Source organism: Alligator mississippiensis, chromosome 15, assembly GCF_030867095.1.
Source record: "Alligator mississippiensis isolate rAllMis1 chromosome 15, rAllMis1, whole genome shotgun sequence".
Taxonomy (NCBI): domain Eukaryota; kingdom Metazoa; phylum Chordata; order Crocodylia; family Alligatoridae; genus Alligator; species Alligator mississippiensis.
The window spans coordinates 14,379,411-14,403,741 of NC_081838.1; the positions used below are offsets into that span (position 1 = coordinate 14,379,411).

The 24,331-nt window shown below is 47.4% G+C and overlaps 2 long non-coding RNA genes across 2 annotated transcripts; both read right to left on the bottom strand.

The window, feature by feature from the left end:
* Positions 1-7,427: 7,427 nt before the first annotated feature.
* On the bottom strand, positions 7,428-9,177 carry LOC132245779 (uncharacterized). Its single transcript, XR_009457494.1, has 2 exons — positions 9,097-9,177; positions 7,428-8,089 (listed from the first exon to the last, which is right to left on the bottom strand). It is a non-coding gene; the product is annotated as an uncharacterized LOC132245779 (long non-coding RNA).
* Positions 9,178-16,604: 7,427 nt separating this feature from the next.
* LOC132245764 (uncharacterized) lies at positions 16,605-18,354 on the bottom strand. Its single transcript, XR_009457482.1, has 2 exons — positions 18,274-18,354; positions 16,605-17,266 (listed from the first exon to the last, which is right to left on the bottom strand). It is a non-coding gene; the product is annotated as an uncharacterized LOC132245764 (long non-coding RNA).
* Between the last annotated feature and the right edge of the window lie 5,977 nt (positions 18,355-24,331).

Genomic DNA, 24,331 nt, shown 5'->3' on the forward strand with positions numbered 1-24,331 from the left:
GAGCATTTGCGGCATCTTCTGTACTTGACGTCCCGGTTCGTGACAAAACGTGTGTGTGTCACGTGTGCCAAGCCGCCAAATACTGTAATTGTTTCACTCTGTGTTTGTAATTATTGTGTTTTTAATTTAGTTTAGGACTGGCAAATTACACCCCTCCAGGTGTCTTTTCAATTAAAAGTTTATGGGTCAACCTTCTTCCTGCTCTTGCTCAATGGACTTCATTAGAGTTGGAGGATTTGGGGTACGTCTGCAGGGTACGCAGAGCAGGTGTTGGCGGAACCATTTGCTCTCCTGTGCATGAATCCAGTTTGGTCCATACTGTTATGCGGTGGGGAGCGGGGTGTTTCTGAAACCCAAAGAGGAGAAGGAGCCATTGTTTAGTATGCTCAGGTGCGCACCTGACATTTTCGGATTCAGTGCCCACCAAAACCCATGGATGTCAGCACATTGACTGGGGGAAGGACTGACATGCTTCATACGTCTTGCGAACCCCACCTATGATTTGTATAACTTCTGGATTGCCTTCAACTTTGACTGTGTATTAGTTTACTTTATGTCAAAGTTTGGTTATCTTTTTGTCTCTGGGTTCAATTTCCCCCTCATCTCAATTAGAGATTTATTTCTGCGATGCTTGCCGGTGATGGCAGGGCATGGTTGTAGGAGAACAGAAAGCATGGGGTCTTACGAAAGGTCTGAGTAGCAGCTTTGAAGCTGTATGAGATGAACATCCTTGACTTTTTTCATACCGAGCCAAGACAGCTGTTGGAAAGTTCACAATGGACCTCTGATCTGTCCCATGTGGCGGTTCTTGTGTTCTTACTGAGGTGAAGTGTGTTGAGTTGATTGAGCTAATCTGAACCCTTTAGCTTCCCACCCTTTACAGAACAACACCCAAACAAAGTTTTCATTTATTTGAGAAAGGAGAGGCATCTTTCCCTCTTTCAAATGCCCTAGAAATTCATTACTATATGAAGTAGCACCACCAGCAGACCTGGCCAGTGAAATTTTATCAAAAAACTGAGAGAAACCTGCCACTGCTTCTTCAATGCAAATCAAAGAGCCCCAAATTCCAGGAGTATTATTCATGACCTAATTAGTGCTTAAAAACAAGCGAGCTTTTCTTGCATTTTTAAAGAGGCTGCCTCGCTACATACAGGAGTGTCTTCCGGTACGAAATTATGAACTTTGTAATTATGTAATGGTTACTGCCCTGTAACAGCTTTAATGACAGTTAATGAAGTGCTTCAATTTTCTAAATTCTGAGAATATTAGAATATCCACCGTGTCAGTGATTAGCCCTAGGTTCAGTGAAACTAAGCTGTGACAGGGTCAGGTGAAGTCATGTCACTGCTAGTCAATTAGTTAATAAAAGTCATATTTCTGAGTGCTACATGTGAACCTGAAAAAGCATTCAGCCTCTGAGATTGTTTTGTGAGATAACTTTATGATATCTGCTATTAAAATAAGGTTTGGCATTTCGGACTTCTAAATATGTCATGAACAAGGGTATAATTATTTTAGAGCCACGTCCATGTTTGGCTTTCATGTCTCTTGTTTTTTTGGGTCGAGTTTCTCCTGGACCATCTTCTGAAGTAAAGGATGAGGAAGTGCATCATGTGGCCATCTTCTTTCACTTCACCTACTTTGTGCAGGAAGAGCAGAACCGGCTGCAGAAAAAGAAGTCTGGAAATGAGCTAGGTGCTGGGGAGATGTCACCTTGACAAGTTCAGTACAAAGTGGAAAGCTTGTTTATAAGAGGCTACAGGTTGTTGAAATGAAAAAAACCCCTCTACTTGGATGGAGATGAAGTGTATGGAGTGGAATATGAGTGTGTTGGGCTTGTCAGAAGAGGTGCCAAGGAAAGTGAAAACCCTTGTCTAAGGTACAACCCAGCATCTGAGTGACTCTGAACACTTTCTGAGTGTGTGTCGGGAGCTCTGGGACACTCCTCCCCCTTCCTTGCAGTTCATTGCGTCTTTGTGGCACTATTATAAACAACAGTATTTTATGGAAAAGTTCTCAAAGATTTCAATGTCAAAATGTGTAGAAAACAGCCTGCTAGTGCTACCTCTGTGGTAAATGGTGAAAACATTGACTTCTCTTCCGAATCAAGCTCAATGCCAAGTTCAGAGTGATGAAGAATATCCCCCAAAGAGGAAACCTTGAGTTTCAGCAAGTTTTTCCCTACCCTCCCAGTAGGAAATCTATTGAGTCACGTGCAGAAAACCTAGAAGAACTGGGACCGAACACGTGACCACAAGCAGAGGGAGTAGGTCATCACATCCTTGATTTTGGCCTTTCTAGGACTGTCTTTATAACCATCACTAAGGTTTGGCTCTTACTGCACGGCACCTTCTGCCTTGCTCAGGGTCTTTCTTTCTTTCTGCTGCTTTTGATGCAGTAGGTGGGTGGGTGGCCGGCACAAGGGAGCCCACAACTGAGGTTGGCATTTTAAGGGCGTTTGGGATGCTAACGGCCAGAGTGGAAAAGGGACCAGGTGAAGAGATGCTGTACCATGCTGTGTGCAAAGTGTAGGTGTGCCCAGTCACGAGTGACAATCCAGATCCTGAGCTAGGTGTCCAGGAGCCCCTAAGATTAAATGAAGAGACACAAGCTCCTCCAATCCAAACCAGGCAGCATGTTCCTTCAGTCTTTTCAAAGCTCACAGCATATGGAGGAATATCCAACATCCCGCCTCTCTGCCCAACTGGAGGGATTCCCTGCAACCCTGACACTTCCCCGGATGCAAACCTGGAACCTGCCTAAGGCTGAATCCTGCCTGCAGTTCAACTAGTGTCTGACGAGGGAGGCACCATTGCCCCCGAGATCCCAGTGGTAGGGGACAGAAAGAGGAAGACTTGGGTTCTGGAGCCTACTTTCCATCCAGCCTTTTGCAGCCAAAGAAAGGGAGAGGCTGAGGGCAAGTGGAGCAAAGAGACGAGGTGGAGGAAAGGAGAGCACTGACAGTGACAGATGAGTCCCCTCCATGTCCCAGTTCCTGGGTCCCTACCAGATGTCCCAGAGAGTCGCACACAAGTTTTGAGCCTTGATCCCATCAGTACTGCAGATGTGTCATGTCTCCTCTACTCCCTGATGTGTTTCAGGTTCGCCGCCAGCGCGGCAAAATGTTTGACAGCCTGGACACGATCGAAGACCTGCCGTGCCATGGCCAGTCTGGCTGTATTCCCCACTACCGTAGAAGGCCACCATACACGTGTTGTTGCTGTGACCAATGCGGAAGGCTGGTCTGCCAAGGTTGCTGCTGGTCCATACCCCACTGGTGGTGCCGTCAAGTTAGCTCTGGAGGCTGCTGGCCATGCTAAATGCAGCTTGAATATCCACAGCACTTGGAGCAACACAGATATGGAAAGGGAGATACAGACTCACAGCTGACGTGAAGAACATGGCTGGGAGCAGGGCTAAGCACTCAGCACCTCCACTGTGAGCGCTTTGCATTGCTAGAAGACTCCCTCTCCTATACACGTGTTTCCTATGCCTTGCTTTGTCACTCTAGGAACCTTGAATTCTCCACACCGTTAAGCAGTAAGGCCTCTTCATGCCGTGCACTTATATAAACGGCGGCCTCTGCTTCCCTAGAGTCCATGTGTAATCCATTGCAGACCACTTGACACAGCCACAGTGGTGGCAAAGGGGTTTGGTATCAACAGGAAAGAGAAGCTGTTTTATTTTTAGCTTCGAGCTAAAATATTGGCTACAGGAACTTTCTCATGGAGAAGCTGTTTATTCGCCTCCTTACATGGTGCTTTTCCTCATGTGGCATTATTCAGGCGGACAAGTAGTAAATAAATCAATGGAAACAACTCAGAATTTCAAGTCAGCAGTTGCACAGAAAGAAGCACACCTCGTACACAATGGGCCAGGAGCAGAAACCCGGTTGTGGCCCTTTGGAAATCTTTGGGAGTATTTTCTCTCTCCTCCGGATCCCTTCTGTGTCTGTATATTCAAGTTCTTCACTGCATTAAAATGACGCTGAAGCATGATATTTCCCTCCTGGGTTTTTTCCCCTCCATTCCTTATTTGCAAACGTGCTGGTGAAACTCTCCTGCACAGAGACCCGCACCCAGCATGGCTCAATTTCCCCTGCAGGTACTAAATATAATGCACAGTAGTTAAAGCACATTAATGCATATGTAGCCATTCCCCTTTTCTAATGCAAAGCGATGCAATCACTGAAACCTTAGCATCTTTATCCGAAGAGATTGGTTCCATGTGAATGGGTTTAGGATCGTTCTGCAGACAACGAGGAGACACTGGTGCCTGTGAAGAGGGGTTCAGCATCGGGTGCCTTGGCTCTGTGTGCAGAGAATTGGGAGATGGTAGGCACCCCACTGGGGACCATCTTGACAGCCCACGAGTACTTAGTAATCACCTAGAGAAATGCTAAAGGAGGGGGCAGTTCTGCACTCCCACCCAGCTCAAGAGCTTTTACACCTGCCTTGCAGTTTGCTAAGGTGCCTCCGTTCAGCCAGTGTGGGAGCTAGGGCCCACCTCTTGAACACCGTCAGGCATTCACCCAGCAAGGGGTGACCTGGGTGCCTGACTCTTCAGAGACGCTGCACTGGGGAGTGCTTGCGTTCTGGTCCCTGCCCCACAGAAACAGAAAGAACCAGGTAGAATACAACAACTCTTCAAGTCCTTTTCTTGGGCTCCTCTTTCCAGGGCTTTCAGGGCTATATGCTTGTTTTCACCTTCAGACTGCTGGCCTTCTTCCAAGTAAGATATGTCTAGGTGAAAGCATCAGAGCCATACTGTGCACATCTTTCCCAGGACACATCCCACTTTTCCACAAGTAAGAGAAAATTCATCACCAAAACACTTCATTACAGACGGGGAAATTTAATCTTCTTTATATTGCCCTAGTGTGTTGTTTTTTTTTAACATGTCCTGAGGATATCTTTTTGAGTGTTTGGACACTTTGTCCCCAAACAGAAACCTTTTCTAACCTTGAAAACTGAAAGCCACTATCACTGGTCCATAAAGCTTCATTTCCAGATGTTTTGCCTGCTTCAGCAGAAATTCGGTAACTATAGGCTAGGCCTGGAAAAAGTCTATTAGCCGATCTGTTTGTTATATGTAATGTATAGGAACTATTAGCACATTGCTCCATCTTGCTCACTTACATCATTGGGGTGAATCTGCAAACCAATCTTGCTTTACATACGTTCAAACCTTTCTTTAGAACGAGTGCACCCGAAACACAAATCCTGATGCATCTTCACCGTAAAGTCACTCGCGGCGGCCTACAGCTAGAATAACTGTCGCGTTCTCCTCCGCTCTCCTATTACAGGCCTACCCATACCAGGCAGATTTTGGAAAGGAGACACAGTACACATTAACTCCAGTCACACGGTAGTGGGAGCCAAGGGGTTGTAATGTCTTCTAAAATATATGGTCTGAAATCCTGAAACTGTTCATGCCTTGGGCTTGTGGCAATGGTGTAAGAAGCCCTGTGGATTATAATTATAGAATAATCTGAGCCTAAAAATTATTTCCCCTCACTGCCACAGACACAGGCCTAGCCTTCTTATTGGGTGATGCCCTGAGGAAGGAGGATTACATCCCTTCTGAACTTTCACAGAGGAAATCCAGCTCAGACAACAGAGCTGCACAGCCGCCATTCTCTCTTCACCACCGAGGGCGTTCCTCTTCCTCTACACACCACTCCCCTTGACGTTCAGGAGAGAGGGGTCAACAATACGTTTAAACAGCAGCAAAGAACCCAAGCATTATGCATTAATGCACCGTAGTTATGGTGCATTAAGTTTAGTACCTGTAGTCATAGGAACTAACTCAATGCGCGGTAACGGGCACTACTGCAGAGTAGCGCAGCACGCGCCTTCTTAGTGATGCTAATGCACACTAGACTCATTCTCCTGCCCATCAGCCCATTAGCACAGCTTTTGCCGTGACAGACTATGAGCAGGAGAAGTGCTCTACTGTGCATTTAGCGTCTCGTGTAGACGCGCCCACTCACGTTGAATTAGCTTCTTAACAATGGGGGCCACAGGGCACAGGCACCTCCCCAGCCCCTGAACTCAGCCTCCCGCCATCACAGGGAAATATGATATGAAAATAGGTCTAATGATACAGGTCTGAGATAAAAGCAATCTGGCTGTCCATGGATTTGAAATGTCTGAACGCTTTCCTGCGGTGGGCTCATTAAATCCTTCCACAATCTATGAAATAATATTAACATAGCTATCCCCACAGCATGTTGAATGAAGTTGCCAAGCTCCGGGGAATGACGAGGAAACATAAGAGAAGAAAGAAAAAGCTAAGACAATAATACCAAAAAAACCAAACCCCAACATAATGATTTCACACGAGTTCATGCACCTTCCCCACTTGGAGTTTCAGACGCGCCCGCACATCAGAGCGTGGACTGAACTGGGGGCTCTTCTCTGCTTGCTGTTGCCGGAGAGTTGGAGAATCCAGCTGAAAATGAGGAATGGGCCCATAAGGCTTGGCTTGGTGATATATATGCTCCCCAGAAGGGAACTGCTTCTGCTTCCATCATTGTACCAAAGAAGAAAAAACGGCGTCACTGTAACTGGGACACAGGCTGTCAACATCAATCACAGAGCAGGCAAGAGGAAAAGAAAGCACCTGAGGAAACAATCATGCCTGAGGAATATTGGAAATACATAGATCAGGCACCTCGCAGAGCTGCTGAGTCCTCAGGATTGCCACTTGTGTCGGGGGCCATCCTGGGTGCACAACATGCCTGAAAGCCATGCCATTAAACTCAGCCGTGAATTTGTATGTTGCTTTTCATTTCCAGCTCTCCGGCACTCCAGGGCTTTCAAGCACTCGGCAGTCTCCATTCTCCCCTGTAATCCTACAGGAGGAAACCTTCATCATCTCCGTTCAGGGGAATGGCATGGGGTACTACTGCCTCCAGTTTCATGTAGACACAAGGATGCAGACAGGCCTGGGCTCCCCCGTTTTCAGAGAGCTGCGTTTACAATCCAGGATTGCAGATGAGATCTGCTTCGGATTGATTTGTTTTAATTTGGACATGCTTTTGCGCAACCCATGTTGGAGGTAGGAATGACTGGGAGGGAGGCATGAGAGCGCTCTCTGTTTTTAATAGTCTATCAGGAAAGGGGTGGAAAGATTTAAGGGCTGATACTCTGTTTCTGCAATGTGGAAAGTGCAGTATTATCACTCCTGGAGCCACGGCTGAAAAGGACCAAGGGCTCTATATGGGAGACAAGTGCAAACACCTGATCTCGGGTAGGAGGAAAGCCCAGGGCACACAGACATGCTCCAGGGCTGATTTTCATCTCTGTGTAGCACTTCAGTAGGAATTGAGTCATGCTGGGTGTGGGGCTCTGCACGGGAGGGAATTTCACCAGCATGCCTGCAAATAAGGAACGGAGGGCAGAAAACCTAGGAGGCGAATATTATGCTGCAGAGGAAGTTTAATGTACGGAAGAAATTGAGAATACAGACACGGAAGGGATACAGAGGAGAGAGCGAATTTCCCCAAGGTTTTCCAAAGGGTCACAGCTGGGATTATACATCTGTTGTCACCAAACATCTTCTACACGTCTGTGGCTGTGCCAAGTGGTCTGCAATGGATTACAAGTGGACTGTAAGGAGGCAGAGGCATCCGTTGAAATGACAGCACCGCATGAAGAGGCCTTAATGTTTAACAGTGCAGAGAATACAAAGTTCCTAGAGTAACAAAGCAAAGCGTAGGAGACAGGAGAATGGGGGAGGGAGTCTTGTAGCAATGCCAAGCCCTCACACTTAGCACTGCTCTGAGCCATGTCCGTCGGGTCAGCCAGGAATCTGTATCTTGCTTGTCATGTCCGTTGTGCTCCAAGTGCCGTGGATATCCGAGCTGGATTTAGCACGGCCAGCGCCTTCCGTATCTGCCCCTACCGCCCCACCCGGGGCAACAGCACCATCCCTCCCAAACTAGCTCTCCAGTGCATGGATCATAGCAACAACAATAACATGGCCTTCTGCGGCGGGGTCTCCAACAACAATCTGGACTCTGGTAGTACAGGTCATCCAGCATGTCCAGGCTGTCAGACATCTTGCTGTGCTGGAGGCGAACCTGAAACACAGCAGGGAGCAGAGGAAACATGACACATGGGCAGTGCTGATTGATCAAAGGGGCCTAACTTGGATGCGAGTCTCAGGGCAATCTGGCAGGGACTCAGAGACTATGGGATGGAGCAGGGAAATGCTGACCCCAGCCCTCCTTTGTCCCGGTGTCACAGCTCTCCTTTCCTCCACCTCCTTGCTTTCCTCTACTTCCCCTCAGCCTCTCCCCCCAACAACACCTTCGAAGCCTTCTCACTTCCTTTGCCTTCAAAATGCTGGCTGGAAAGCAGGCTCCAGGGCCCTGTGGGGCAGCTGCAGCAGGAGTGGGGCAGGGAGCCTTTAGTCCAGGCCTAGGCAGCCCCTGCCCGATGGTGCAGGCACAGTCCTGGGACGTGGGGAATGTGCATTCACTTCAGGACCCAGAACCCAAGTCTTTCTCTTTTTGCCTCCTACCACTGGGATTGGGGGCGAAGGTGCATTGCACCCCTGAAGCTTGTTGCACTGCAGGAAGGATTCAGCCTTAGGCAGTTGGCAGTTCTGGATCCCACAATCCCGGGAAATGTCAGGGCTGCCGGGAATCACCCCAGTTGAGTAGAGAGGTGGGATTTTGGATATTGCTCCCTCTCTTCTGAGCTTTTCAGTGGCTGAACTTGCTGCCTGCTTTAAATTGGAGGACCTAATGTCTCTTCTTTGAGCTAAGGGGGCCTTGGGCAACAGGGTCAGGATTTGGATTGTCACTCCTGACTGCGCACTCCTACACCTTGAACAACACATGGCACTTCATCACTTCAACTGGGTCCCTCTTTCATTCTGGCCATTACTGTCCCAAATGCCCTTGAAATGCCAACCTCAGTTGGGGGGCCCTAATTCCTGCCACCCACCAACTCCAGTAAACCAACAAAAACAAGTGAAAAACCCTGAGCATTGTGAAAACCAATGAACAGAAGAGCAAGTTCAGTTTTTAAATTACAGCGGAAAGAAAGATACTTGGAAGAGATGAAGCTGAATTGGACTTACCTGGCTCACTGAAGAGAGAAGTCAAGAAGTGATTAAAATATCCTCACTGTGCAACCTTTTATACAGTTGTCAGACGGACGGGAGCATTTGCGGCATCTTCTGTACTTGACGTCCCGGTTCGTGACAAAACGTGTGTGTGTCACGTGTGCCAAGCCGCCAAATACTGTAATTGTTTCACTCTGTGTTTGTAATTATTGTGTTTTTAATTTAGTTTAGGACTGGCAAATTACACCCCTCCAGGTGTCTTTTCAATTAAAAGTTTATGGGTCAACCTTCTTCCTGCTCTTGCTCAATGGACTTCATTAGAGTTGGAGGATTTGGGGTACGTCTGCAGGGTACGCAGAGCAGGTGTTGGCGGAACCATTTGCTCTCCTGTGCATGAATCCAGTTTGGTCCATACTGTTATGCGGTGGGGAGCGGGGTGTTTCTGAAACCCAAAGAGGAGAAGGAGCCATTGTTTAGTATGCTCAGGTGCGCACCTGACATTTTCGGATTCAGTGCCCACCAAAACCCATGGATGTCAGCACATTGACTGGGGGAAGGACTGACATGCTTCATACGTCTTGCGAACCCCACCTATGATTTGTATAACTTCTGGATTGCCTTCAACTTTGACTGTGTATTAGTTTACTTTATGTCAAAGTTTGGTTATCTTTTTGTCTCTGGGTTCAATTTCCCCCTCATCTCAATTAGAGATTTATTTCTGCGATGCTTGCCGGTGATGGCAGGGCATGGTTGTAGGAGAACAGAAAGCATGGGGTCTTACGAAAGGTCTGAGTAGCAGCTTTGAAGCTGTATGAGATGAACATCCTTGACTTTTTTCATACCGAGCCAAGACAGCTGTTGGAAAGTTCACAATGGACCTCTGATCTGTCCCATGTGGCGGTTCTTGTGTTCTTACTGAGGTGAAGTGTGTTGAGTTGATTGAGCTAATCTGAACCCTTTAGCTTCCCACCCTTTACAGAACAACACCCAAACAAAGTTTTCATTTATTTGAGAAAGGAGAGGCATCTTTCCCTCTTTCAAATGCCCTAGAAATTCATTACTATATGAAGTAGCACCACCAGCAGACCTGGCCAGTGAAATTTTATCAAAAAACTGAGAGAAACCTGCCACTGCTTCTTCAATGCAAATCAAAGAGCCCCAAATTCCAGGAGTATTATTCATGACCTAATTAGTGCTTAAAAACAAGCGAGCTTTTCTTGCATTTTTAAAGAGGCTGCCTCGCTACATACAGGAGTGTCTTCCGGTACGAAATTATGAACTTTGTAATTATGTAATGGTTACTGCCCTGTAACAGCTTTAATGACAGTTAATGAAGTGCTTCAATTTTCTAAATTCTGAGAATATTAGAATATCCACCGTGTCAGTGATTAGCCCTAGGTTCAGTGAAACTAAGCTGTGACAGGGTCAGGTGAAGTCATGTCACTGCTAGTCAATTAGTTAATAAAAGTCATATTTCTGAGTGCTACATGTGAACCTGAAAAAGCATTCAGCCTCTGAGATTGTTTTGTGAGATAACTTTATGATATCTGCTATTAAAATAAGGTTTGGCATTTCGGACTTCTAAATATGTCATGAACAAGGGTATAATTATTTTAGAGCCACGTCCATGTTTGGCTTTCATGTCTCTTGTTTTTTTGGGTCGAGTTTCTCCTGGACCATCTTCTGAAGTAAAGGATGAGGAAGTGCATCATGTGGCCATCTTCTTTCACTTCACCTACTTTGTGCAGGAAGAGCAGAACCGGCTGCAGAAAAAGAAGTCTGGAAATGAGCTAGGTGCTGGGGAGATGTCACCTTGACAAGTTCAGTACAAAGTGGAAAGCTTGTTTATAAGAGGCTACAGGTTGTTGAAATGAAAAAAACCCCTCTACTTGGATGGAGATGAAGTGTATGGAGTGGAATATGAGTGTGTTGGGCTTGTCAGAAGAGGTGCCAAGGAAAGTGAAAACCCTTGTCTAAGGTACAACCCAGCATCTGAGTGACTCTGAACACTTTCTGAGTGTGTGTCGGGAGCTCTGGGACACTCCTCCCCCTTCCTTGCAGTTCATTGCGTCTTTGTGGCACTATTATAAACAACAGTATTTTATGGAAAAGTTCTCAAAGATTTCAATGTCAAAATGTGTAGAAAACAGCCTGCTAGTGCTACCTCTGTGGTAAATGGTGAAAACATTGACTTCTCTTCCGAATCAAGCTCAATGCCAAGTTCAGAGTGATGAAGAATATCCCCCAAAGAGGAAACCTTGAGTTTCAGCAAGTTTTTCCCTACCCTCCCAGTAGGAAATCTATTGAGTCACGTGCAGAAAACCTAGAAGAACTGGGACCGAACACGTGACCACAAGCAGAGGGAGTAGGTCATCACATCCTTGATTTTGGCCTTTCTAGGACTGTCTTTATAACCATCACTAAGGTTTGGCTCTTACTGCACGGCACCTTCTGCCTTGCTCAGGGTCTTTCTTTCTTTCTGCTGCTTTTGATGCAGTAGGTGGGTGGGTGGCCAGCACAAGGGAGCCCACATCTGAGGTTGGCATTTTAAGGGCATTTGGGACGCTAACGGCCAGAGTGGAAAAGGGACCAGGTGAAGAGATGCTGTACCATGCTGTGTGCAAAGTGTAGGTGTGCCCAGTCACGAGTGACAATCCAGATCCTGAGCTAGGTGTCCAGGAGCCCCTAAGATTAAATGAAGAGACACAAGCTCCTCCAATCCAAACCAGGCAGCATGTTCCTTCAGTCTTTTCAAAGCTCACAGCATATGGAGGAATATCCAACATCCCGCCTCTCTGCCCAACTGGAGGGATTCCCTGCAACCCTGACACTTCCCCGGATGCAAACCTGGAACCTGCCTAAGGCTGAATCCTGCCTGCAGTTCAACTAGTGTCTGACGAGGGAGGCACCATTGCCCCCGAGATCCCAGTGGTAGGGGACAGAAAGAGGAAGACTTGGGTTCTGGAGCCTACTTTCCATCCAGCCTTTTGCAGCCAAAGAAAGGGAGAGGCTGAGGGCAAGTGGAGCAAAGAGACGAGGTGGAGGAAAGGAGAGCACTGACAGTGACAGATGAGTCCCCTCCATGTCCCAGTTCCTGGGTCCCTACCAGATGTCCCAGAGAGTCGCACACAAGTTTTGAGCCTTGATCCCATCAGTACTGCAGATGTGTCATGTCTCCTCTACTCCCTGATGTGTTTCAGGTTCGCCGCCAGCGCGGCAAAATGTTTGACAGCCTGGACACGATCGAAGACCTGCCGTGCCATGGCCAGTCTGGCTGTATTCCCCACTACCGTAGAAGGCCACCATACACGTGTTGTTGCTGTGACCAATGCGGAAGGCTGGTCTGCCAAGGTTGCTGCTGGTCCATACCCCACTGGTGGTGCCGTCAAGTTAGCTCTGGAGGCTGCTGGCCATGCTAAATGCAGCTTGAATATCCACAGCACTTGGAGCAACACAGATATGGAAAGGGAGATACAGACTCACAGCTGACGTGAAGAACATGGCTGGGAGCAGGGCTAAGCACTCAGCACCTCCACTGTGAGCGCTTTGCATTGCTAGAAGACTCCCTCTCCTATACACGTGTTTCCTATGCCTTGCTTTGTCACTCTAGGAACCTTGAATTCTCCACACCGTTAAGCAGTAAGGCCTCTTCATGCCGTGCACTTATATAAACGGCGGCCTCTGCTTCCCTAGAGTCCATGTGTAATCCATTGCAGACCACTTGACACAGCCACAGTGGTGGCAAAGGGGTTTGGTATCAACAGGAAAGAGAAGCTGTTTTATTTTTAGCTTCGAGCTAAAATATTGGCTACAGGAACTTTCTCATGGAGAAGCTGTTTATTCGCCTCCTTACATGGTGCTTTTCCTCATGTGGCATTATTCAGGCGGACAAGTAGTAAATGAATCAATGGAAACAACTCAGAATTTCAAGTCAGCAGTTGCACAGAAAGAAGCACACCTCGTACACAATGGGCCAGGAGCAGAAACCCGGTTGTGGCCCTTTGGAAATCTTTGGGAGTATTTTCTCTCTCCTCCGGATCCCTTCTGTGTCTGTATATTCAAGTTCTTCACTGCATTAAAATGACGCTGAAGCATGATATTTCCCTCCTGGGTTTTTTCCCCTCCATTCCTTATTTGCAAACGTGCTGGTGAAACTCTCCTGCACAGAGACCCGCACCCAGCATGGCTCAATTTCCCTTGCAGGTACTAAATATAATGCACAGTAGTTAAAGCACATTAATGCATATGTAGCCATTCCCCTTTTCTAATGCAAAGCGATGCAATCACTGAAACCTTAGCATCTTTATCCGAGGAGATTGGTTCCATGTGAATGGGTTTAGGATCGTTCTGCAGACAACGAGGAGACACTGGTGCCTGTGAAGAGGGGTTCAGCATTGGGTGCCTTGGCTCTGTGTGCAGAGAATTGGGAGATGGTAGGCACCCCACTGGGGACCATCTTGACAGCCCACGAGTACTTAGTAATCACCTACCTAAATGCTAAAGGAGGGGGCAGTTCTGCACTCCCACCCAGCTCAAGAGCTTTTACACCTGCCTTGCAGTTTGCTAAGGTGCCTCCGTTCAGCCAGTGAGGGAGCTAGGGCCCACCTCTTGAACAGTGTCAGGCATTCACCCAGCAAGGGGTGACCTGGGTGCCTGACTCTTCAGAGACGCTGCACTGGGGAGTGCTTGCGTTCTGGTCCCTGCCCCACAGAAACAGAAAGAACCAGGTAGAATACAACAACTCTTCAAGTCCTTTTCTTGGGCTCCTCTTTCCAGGGCTTTCAGGGCTATATGCCTGTTTTCACCTTCAGACTGCTGGCCTTCTTCCAAGTAAGATATGTCTAGGTGAAAGCATCAGAGCCATACTGTGCACATCTTTCCCAGGACACATCCCACTTTTCCACAAGTAAGAGAAAATTCATCACCAAAACACTTCATTACAGACGGGGAAATTTAATCTTCTTTATATTGCCCTAGTGTGTTGTTTTTTTTTAACATGTCCTGAGGATATCTTTTTGAGTGTTTGGACACTTTGTCCCCAAACAGAAACCTTTTCTAACCTTGAAAACTGAAAGCCACTATCACTGGTCCATAAAGCTTCATTTCCAGATGTTTTGCCTGCTTCAGCAGAAATTCGGTAACTATAGGCTAGGCCTGGAAAAAGTCTATTAGCCGATCTGTTTGTTATATGTAATGTATAGGAACTATTAGCACATTGCTCCATCTTGCTCACTTACATCATTGGGGTGAATCTGCAAACCAATCTTGCTTTACATACGTTCAAACCTTTCTTTAGAACGAGTGCACCCGAAACACAAATCCTGATGCATCTTCACCGTAAAGTCACTCGCGGCGGCCTACAGCTAGAATAACTGTCGCGTTCTCCTCCGCTCTCCTATTACAGGCCTACCCATACCAGGCAGATTTTGGAAAGGAGACACAGTACACATTAACTCCAGTCACACGGTAGTGGGAGCCAAGGGGTTGTAATGTCTTCTAAAATATATGGTCTGAAATCCTGAAACTGTTCATGCCTTGGGCTTGTGGCAATGGTGTAAGAAGCCCTGTGGATTATAATTATAGAATAATCTGAGCCTAAAAATTATTTCCCCTCACTGCCACAGACACAGGCCTAGCCTTCTTATTGGGTGATGCCCTGAGGAAGGAGGATTACATCCCTTCTGAACTTTCACAGAGGAAATCCAGCTCAGACAACAGAGCTGCACAGCCGCCATTCTCTCTTCACCACCGAGGGCGTTCCTCTTCCTCTACACACCACTCCCCTTGACGTTCAGGAGAGAGGGGTCAACAATACGTTTAAACAGCAGCAAAGAACCCAAGCATTATGCATTAATGCACCGTAGTTATGGTGCATTAAGTTTAGTACCTGTAGTCATAGGAACTAACTCAATGCGCGGTAACGGGCACTACTGCAGAGTAGCGCAGCACGCGCCTTCTTAGTGATGCTAATGCACACTAGACTCATTCTCCTGCCCATCAGCCCATTAGCACAGCTTTTGCCGTGACAGACTATGAGCAGGAGAAGTGCTCTACTGTGCATTTAGCGTCTCGTGTAGACGCGCCCACTCACGTTGAATTAGCTTCTTAACAATGGGGGCCACAGGGCACAGGCACCTCCCCAGCCCCTGAACTCAGCCTCCCGCCATCACAGGGAAATATGATATGAAAATAGGTCTAATGATACAGGTCTGAGATAAAAGCAATCTGGCTGTCCATGGATTTGAAATGTCTGAACGCTTTCCTGCGGTGGGCTCATTAAATCCTTCCACAATCTATGAAATAATATTAACATAGCTATCCCCACAGCATGTTGAATGAAGTTGCCAAGCTCCGGGGAATGACGAGGAAACATAAGAGAAGAAAGAAAAAGCTAAGACAATAATACCAAAAAAACCAAACCCCAACATAATGATTTCACACGAGTTCATGCACCTTCCCCACTTGGAGTTTCAGACGCGCCCGCACATCAGAGCGTGGACTGAACTGGGGGCTCTTCTCTGCTTGCTGTTGCCGGAGAGTTGGAGAATCCAGCTGAAAATGAGGAATGGGCCCATAAGGCTTGGCTTGGTGATATATATGCTCCCCAGAAGGGAACTGCTTCTGCTTCCATCATTGTACCAAAGAAGAAAAAACGGCGTCACTGTAACTGGGACACAGGCTGTCAACATCAATCACAGAGCAGGCAAGAGGAAAAGAAAGCACCTGAGGAAACAATCATGCCTGAGGAATATTGGAAATACATAGATCAGGCACCTCGCAGAGCTGCTGAGTCCTCAGGATTGCCACTTGTGTCGGGGGCCATCCTGGGTGCACAACATGCCTGAAAGCCATGCCATTAAACTCAGCCGTGAATTTGTATGTTGCTTTTCATTTCCAGCTCTCCGGCACTCCAGGGCTTTCAAGCACTCGGCAGTCTCCATTCTCCCCTGTAATCCTACAGGAGGAAACCTTCATCATCTCCGTTCAGGGGAATGGCATGGGGTACTACTGCCTCCAGTTTCATGTAGACACAAGGATGCAGACAGGCCTGGGCTCCCCCGTTTTCAGAGAGCTGCGTTTACAATCCAGGATTGCAGATGAGATCTGCTTCGGATTGATTTGTTTTAATTTGGACATGCTTTTGCGCAACCCATGTTGGAGGTAGGAATGACTGGGAGGGAGGCATGAGAGCGCTCTCTGTTTTTAATAGTCTATCAGGAAAGGGGTGGAAAGATTTAAGGGCTGATACTCTGTTTCTGCAATGTGGAAAGTGCAGTATTATCACTCCTGGAGCCACGGCTGAAAAGGACCAAGGGCTCTATATGGGAGACAAGTGCAAACACCTGATCTCGGGTAGGAGGAAAGCCCAGGGCACACAGACATGCTCCAGGGCTGATTTTCATCTCTGTGTAGCACTTCAGTAGGAATTGAGTCATGCTGGGTGTGGGGCTCTGCACGGGAGGGAATTTCACCAGCATGCCTGCAAATAAGGAACGGAGGGCAGAAAACCTAGGAGGCGAATATTATGCTGCAGAGGAAGTTTAATGTACGGAAGAAATTGAGAATACAGACACGGAAGGGATACAGAGGAGAGAGCGAATTTCCCCAAGGTTTTCCAAAGGGTCACAGCTGGGATTATACATCTGTTGTCACCAAACATCTTCTACACGTCTGTGGCTGTGCCAAGTGGTCTGCAATGGATTACAAGTGGACTGTAAGGAGGCAGAGGCATCCGTTGAAATGACAGCACCGCATGAAGAGGCCTTAATGTTTAACAGTGCAGAGAATACAAAGTTCCTAGAGTAACAAAGCAAAGCGTAGGAGACAGGAGAATGGGGGAGGGAGTCTTGTAGCAATGCCAAGCCCTCACACTTAGCACTGCTCTGAGCCATGTCCGTCGGGTCAGCCAGGAATCTGTATCTTGCTTGTCATGTCCGTTGTGCTCCAAGTGCCGTGGATATCCGAGCTGGATTTAGCACGGCCAGCGCCTTCCGTATCTGCCCCTACCGCCCCACCCGGGGCAACAGCACCATCCCTCCCAAACTAGCTCTCCAGTGCATGGATCATAGCAACAACAATAACATGGCCTTCTGCGGCGGGGTCTCCAACAACAATCTGGACTCTGGTAGTACAGGTCATCCAGCATGTCCAGGCTGTCAGACATCTTGCTGTGCTGGAGGCGAACCTGAAACACAGCAGGGAGCAGAGGAAACATGACACATGGGCAGTGCTGATTGATCAAAGGGGCCTAACTTGGATGCGAGTCTCAGGGCAATCTGGCAGGGACTCAGAGACTATGGGATGGAGCAGGGAAATGCTGACCCCAACCCTCCTTTGTCCCGGTGTCACAGCTCTCCTTTCCTCCACCTCCTTGCTTTCCTCTACTTCCCCTCAGCCTCTCCCCCCAACAACACCTTCGAAGCCTTCTCACTTCCTTTGCCTTCAAAATGCTGGCTGGAAAGCAGGCTCCAGGGCCCTGTGGGGCAGCTGCAGCAGGAGTGGGGCAGGGAGCCTTTAGTCCAGGCCTAGGCAGCCCCTGCCCGATGGTGCAGGCACAGTCCTGGGACGTGGGGAATGTGCATTCACTTCAGGACCCAGAACCCAAGTCTTTCTCTTTTTGCCTCCTACCACTGGGATTGGGGGCGAAGGTGCATTGCACCCCTGAAGCTTGTTGCACTGCAGGAAGGATTCAGCCTTAGGCAGTTGGCAGTTCTGGATCCCACAATCCCGGGAAATGTCAGGGCTGCCGGGAATCACCCCAGTTGAGTAGAGAGGTGGGATTTTGGATATTGCTCCCTCTCTTCTGAGCTTTTCAGTGGCTGAACTTGCTGCCTGCTTTAAATTGGAGGACCTAATGTCTCTTCTTTGAGCTAAGGGGGCCTTGGGCAACAGGGTCAGGATTTGGATTGTCACTCCTGACTGCGCACTCCTACACCTTGAACAACACATGGCACTTCATCACTTCAACTGGGTCCCTCTTTCATTCTGGCCATTACTGTCCCAAATGCCCTTGAAATGCCAACCTCAGCTGGGGGGCCCTAATTCCTGCCACCCACCAACTCCAGTAAACCAACAAAAACAAGTGAAAAACCCTGAGCATTGTGAAAACCAATGAACAGAAGAGCAAGTTCAGTTTTTAAATTACAGCGGAAAGAAAGATACTTGGAAGAGATGAAGCTGAATTGGACTTACCTGGCTCACTGAAGAGAGAAGTCAAGAAGTGATTAAAATATCCTCACTGTGCAACCTTTTATACAGTTGTCAGACGGACGGGAGCATTTGCGGCATCTTCTGTACTTGACGTCCCGGTTCGTGACAAAACGTGTGTGTGTCACGTGTGCCAAGCCGCCAAATACTGTAATTGTTTCACTCTGTGTTTGTAATTATTGTGTTTTTAATTTAGTTTAGGACTGGCAAATTACACCCCTCCAGGTGTCTTTTCAATTAAAAGTTTATGGGTCAACCTTCTTCCTGCTCTTGCTCAATGGACTTCATTAGAGTTGGAGGATTTGGGGTACGTCTGCAGGGTACGCAGAGCAGGTGTTGGCGGAACCATTTGCTCTCCTGTGCATGAATCCAGTTTGGTCCATACTGTTATGCGGTGGGGAGCGGGGTGTTTCTGAAACCCAAAGAGGAGAAGGAGCCATTGTTTAGTATGCTCAGGTGCGCACCTGACATTTTCGGATTCAGTGCCCACCAAAACCCATGGATGTCAGCACATTGACTGGGGGAAGGACTGACATGCTTCATACGTCTTGCGAACCCCACCTATGATTTGTATAACTTCTGGATTGCCTTCAACTTTGACTGTGTATTAGTTTACTTTATGTCAAAGTTTGGTTATCTTTTTGTCTCTGGGTTCAATTTCCCCCTCATCTCAATTAGAGATTTATTTCTGCGATGCTTGCCGGTGATGGCAGGGCATGGTTGTAGGAGAACAGAAAGCATGGGGTCTTACGAAAGGTCTGAGTAGCAGCTTTGAAGCTGTATGAGATGAACATCCTTGACTTTTTTCATACCGAGCCAAGACAGCTGTTGGAAAGTTCACAATGGACCTCTGATCTGTCCCATGTGGCGGTTCTTGTGTTCTTACTGAGGTGAAGTGTGTTGAGTTGATTGAGCTAATCTGAACCCTTTAGCTTCCCACCCTTTACAGAACAACACCCAAACAAAGTTTTCATTTATTTGAGAAAGGAGAGGCATCTTTCCCTCTTTCAAATGCCCTAGAAATTCATTACTATATGAAGTAGCACCACCAGCAGACCTGGCCAGTGAAATTTTATCAAAAAACTGAGAGAAACCTGCCACTGCTTCTTCAATGCAAATCAAAGAGCCCCAAATTCCAGGAGTATTATTCATGACCTAATTAGTGCTTAAAAACAAGCGAGCTTTTCTTGCATTTTTAAAGAGGCTGCCTCGCTACATACAGGAGTGTCTTCCGGTACGAAATTATGAACTTTGTAATTATGTAATGGTTACTGCCCTGTAACAGCTTTAATGACAGTTAATGAAGTGCTTCAATTTTCTAAATTCTGAGAATATTAGAATATCCACCGTGTCAGTGATTAGCCCTAGGTTCAGTGAAACTAAGCTGTGACAGGGTCAGGTGAAGTCATGTCACTGCTAGTCAATTAGTTAATAAAAGTCATATTTCTGAGTGCTACATGTGAACCTGAAAAAGCATTCAGCCTCTGAGATTGTTTTGTGAGATAACTTTATGATATCTGCTATTAAAATAAGGTTTGGCATTTCGGACTTCTAAATATGTCATGAACAAGGGTATAATTATTTTAGAGCCACGTCCATGTTTGGCTTTCATGTCTCTTGTTTTTTTGGGTCGAGTTTCTCCTGGACCATCTTCTGAAGTAAAGGATGAGGAAGTGCATCATGTGGCCATCTTCTTTCACTTCACCTACTTTGTGCAGGAAGAGCAGAACCGGCTGCAGAAAAAGAAGTCTGGAAATGAGCTAGGTGCTGGGGAGATGTCACCTTGACAAGTTCAGTACAAAGTGGAAAGCTTGTTTATAAGAGGCTACAGGTTGTTGAAATGAAAAAAACCCCTCTACTTGGATGGAGATGAAGTGTATGGAGTGGAATATGAGTGTGTTGGGCTTGTCAGAAGAGGTGCCAAGGAAAGTGAAAACCCTTGTCTAAGGTACAACCCAGCATCTGAGTGACTCTGAACACTTTCTGAGTGTGTGTCGGGAGCTCTGGGACACTCCTCCCCCTTCCTTGCAGTTCATTGCGTCTTTGTGGCACTATTATAAACAACAGTATTTTATGGAAAAGTTCTCAAAGATTTCAATGTCAAAATGTGTAGAAAACAGCCTGCTAGTGCTACCTTTGTGGTAAATGGTGAAAACATTGACTTCTCTTCCGAATCAAGCTCAATGCCAAGTTCAGAGTGATGAAGAATATCCCCCAAAGAGGAAACCTTGAGTTTCAGCAAGTTTTTCCCTACCCTCCCAGTAGGAAATCTATTAAGTCACGTGCAGAAAACCTAGAAGAACTGGGACCGAACACGTGACCACAAGCAGAGGGAGTAGGTCATCACATCCTTGATTTTGGCCTTTCTAGGACTGTCTTTATAACCATCACTAAGGTTTGGCTCTTACTGCACGGCACCTTCTGCCTTGCTCAGGGTCTTTCTTTCTTTCTGCTGCTTTTGATGCAGTAGGTGGGTGGGTGGCCAGCACAAGGGAGCCCACATCTGAGGTTGGCATTTTAAGGGCATTTGGGACGCTAACGGCCAGAGTGGAAAAGGGACCAGGTGAAGAGATGCTGTACCATGCTGTGTGCAAAGTGTAGGTGTGCCCAGTCACGAGTGACAATCCAGATCCTGAGCTAGGTGTCCAGGAGCCCCTAAGATTAAATGAAGAGACACAAGCTCCTCCAATCCAAACCAGGCAGCATGTTCCTTCAGTCTTTTCAAAGCTCACAGCATATGGAGGAATATCCAACATCCCGCCTCTCTGCCCAACTGGAGGGATTCCCTGCAACCCTGACACTTCCCCGGATGCAAACCTGGAACCTGCCTAAGGCTGAATCCTGCCTGCAGTTCAACTAGTGTCTGACGAGGGAGGCACCATTGCCCCCGAGATCCCAGTGGTAGGGGACAGAAAGAGGAAGACTTGGGTTCTGGAGCCTACTTTCCATCCAGCCTTTTGCAGCCAAAGAAAGGGAGAGGCTGAGGGCAAGTGGAGCAAAGAGACGAGGTGGAGGAAAGGAGAGCACTGACAGTGACAGATGAGTCCCCTCCATGTCCCAGTTCCTGGGTCCCTACCAGATGTCCCAGAGAGTCGCACACAAGTTTTGAGCCTTGATCCCATCAGTACTGCAGATGTGTCATGTCTCCTCTACTCCCTGATGTGTTTCAGGTTCGCCGCCAGCGCGGCAAAATGTTTGACAGCCTGGACACGATCGAAGACCTGCCGTGCCATGGCCAGTCTGGCTGTATTCCCCACTACCGTAGAAGGCCACCATACACGTGTTGTTGCTGTGACCAATGCGGAAGGCTGGTCTGCCAAGGTTGCTGCTGGTCCATACCCCACTGGTGGTGCCGTCAAGTTAGCTCTGGAGGCTGCTGGCCATGCTAAATGCAGCTTGAATATCCACAGCACTTGGAGCAACACAGATATGGAAAGGGAGATACAGACTCACAGCTGACGTGAAGAACATGGCTGGGAGCAGGGCTAAGCACTCAGCACCTCCACTGTGAGCGCTTTGCATTGCTAGAAGACTCCCTCTCCTATACACGTGTTTCCTATGCCTTGCTTTGTCACTCTAGGAACCTTGAATTCTCCACACCGTTAAGCAGTAAGGCCTCTTCATGCCGTGCACTTATATAAACGGCGGCCTCTGCTTCCCTAGAGTCCATGTGTAATCCATTGCAGACCACTTGACACAGCCACAGTGGTGGCAAAGGGGTTTGGTATCAACAGGAAAGAGAAGCTGTTTTATTTTTAGCTTCGAGCTAAAATATTGGCTACAGGAACTTTCTCATGGAGAAGCTGTTTATTCGCCTCCTTACATGGTGCTTTTCCTCATGTGGCATTATTCAGGCGGACAAGTAGTAAATAAATCAATGGAAACAACTCAGAATTTCAAGTCAGCAGTTGCACAGAAAGAAGCACACCTCGTACACAATGGGCCAGGAGCAGAAACCCGGTTGTGGCCCTTTGGAAATCTTTGGGAGTATTTTCTCTCTCCTCCGGATCCCTTCTGTGTCTGTATATTCAAGTTCTTCACTGCATTAAAATGACGCTGAAGCATGATATTTCCCTCCTGGGTTTTTTCCCCTCCATTCCTTATTTGCAAACGTGCTGGTGAAACTCTCCTGCACAGAGACCCGCACCCAGCATGGCTCAATTTCCCCTGCAGGTACTAAATATAATGCACAGTAGTTAAAGCACATTAATGCATATGTAGCCATTCCCCTTTTCTAATGCAAAGCGATGCAATCACTGAAACCTTAGCATCTTTATCCGAAGAGATTGGTTCCATGTGAATGGGTTTAGGATCGTTCTGCAGACAACGAGGAGACACTGGTGCCTGTGAAGAGGGGTTCAGCATCGGGTGCCTTGGCTCTGTGTGCAGAGAATTGGGAGATGGTAGGCACCCCACTGGGGACCATCTTGACAGCCCACGAGTACTTAGTAATCACCTACCTAAATGCTAAAGGAGGGGGCAGTTCTGCACTCCCACCCAGCTCAAGAGCTTTTACACCTGCCTTGCAGTTTGCTAAGGTGCCTCCGTTCAGCCAGTGAGGGAGCTAGGGCCCACCTCTTGAACAGTGTCAGGCATTCACCCAGCAAGGGGTGACCTGGGTGCCTGACTCTTCAGAGACGCTGCACTGGGGAGTGCTTGCGTTCTGGTCCCTGCCCCACAGAAACAGAAAGAACCAGGTAGAATACAACAACTCTTCAAGTCCTTTTCTTGGGCTCCTCTTTCCAGGGCTTTCAGGGCTATATGCTTGTTTTCACCTTCAGACTGCTGGCCTTCTTCCAAGTAAGATATGTCTAGGTGAAAGCATCAGAGCCATACTGTGCACATCTTTCCCAGGACACATCCCACTTTTCCACAAGTAAGAGAAAATTCATCACCAAAACACTTCATTACAGACGGGGAAATTTAATCTTCTTTATATTGCCCTAGTGTGTTGTTTTTTTTTAACATGTCCTGAGGATATCTTTTTGAGTGTTTGGACACTTTGTCCCCAAACAGAAACCTTTTCTAACCTTGAAAACTGAAAGCCACTATCACTGGTCCATAAAGCTTCATTTCCAGATGTTTTGCCTGCTTCAGCAGAAATTCGGTAACTATAGGCTAGGCCTGGAAAAAGTCTATTAGCCGATCTGTTTGTTATATGTAATGTATAGGAACTATTAGCACATTGCTCCATCTTGCTCACTTACATCATTGGGGTGAATCTGCAAACCAATCTTGCTTTACATACGTTCAAACCTTTCTTTAGAACGAGTGCACCCGAAACACAAATCCTGATGCATCTTCACCGTAAAGTCACTCGCGGCGGCCTACAGCTAGAATAACTGTCGCGTTCTCCTCCGCTCTCCTATTACAGGCCTACCCATACCAGGCAGATTTTGGAAAGGAGACACAGTACACATTAACTCCAGTCACACGGTAGTGGGAGCCAAGGGGTTGTAATGTCTTCTAAAATATATGGTCTGAAATCCTGAAACTGTTCATGCCTTGGGCTTGTGGCAATGGTGTAAGAAGCCCTGTGGATTATAATTATAGAATAATCTGAGCCTAAAAATTATTTCCCCTCACTGCCACAGACACAGGCCTAGCCTTCTTATTGGGTGATGCCCTGAGGAAGGAGGATTACATCCCTTCTGAACTTTCACAGAGGAAATCCAGCTCAGACAACAGAGCTGCACAGCCGCCATTCTCTCTTCACCACCGAGGGCGTTCCTCTTCCTCTACACACCACTCCCCTTGACGTTCAGGAGAGAGGGGTCAACAATACGTTTAAACAGCAGCAAAGAACCCAAGCATTATGCATTAATGCACCGTAGTTATGGTGCATTAAGTTTAGTACCTGTAGTCATAGGAACTAACTCAATGCGCGGTAACGGGCACTACTGCAGAGTAGCGCAGCACGCGCCTTCTTAGTGATGCTAATGCACACTAGACTCATTCTCCTGCCCATCAGCCCATTAGCACAGCTTTTGCCGTGACAGACTATGAGCAGGAGAAGTGCTCTACTGTGCATTTAGCGTCTCGT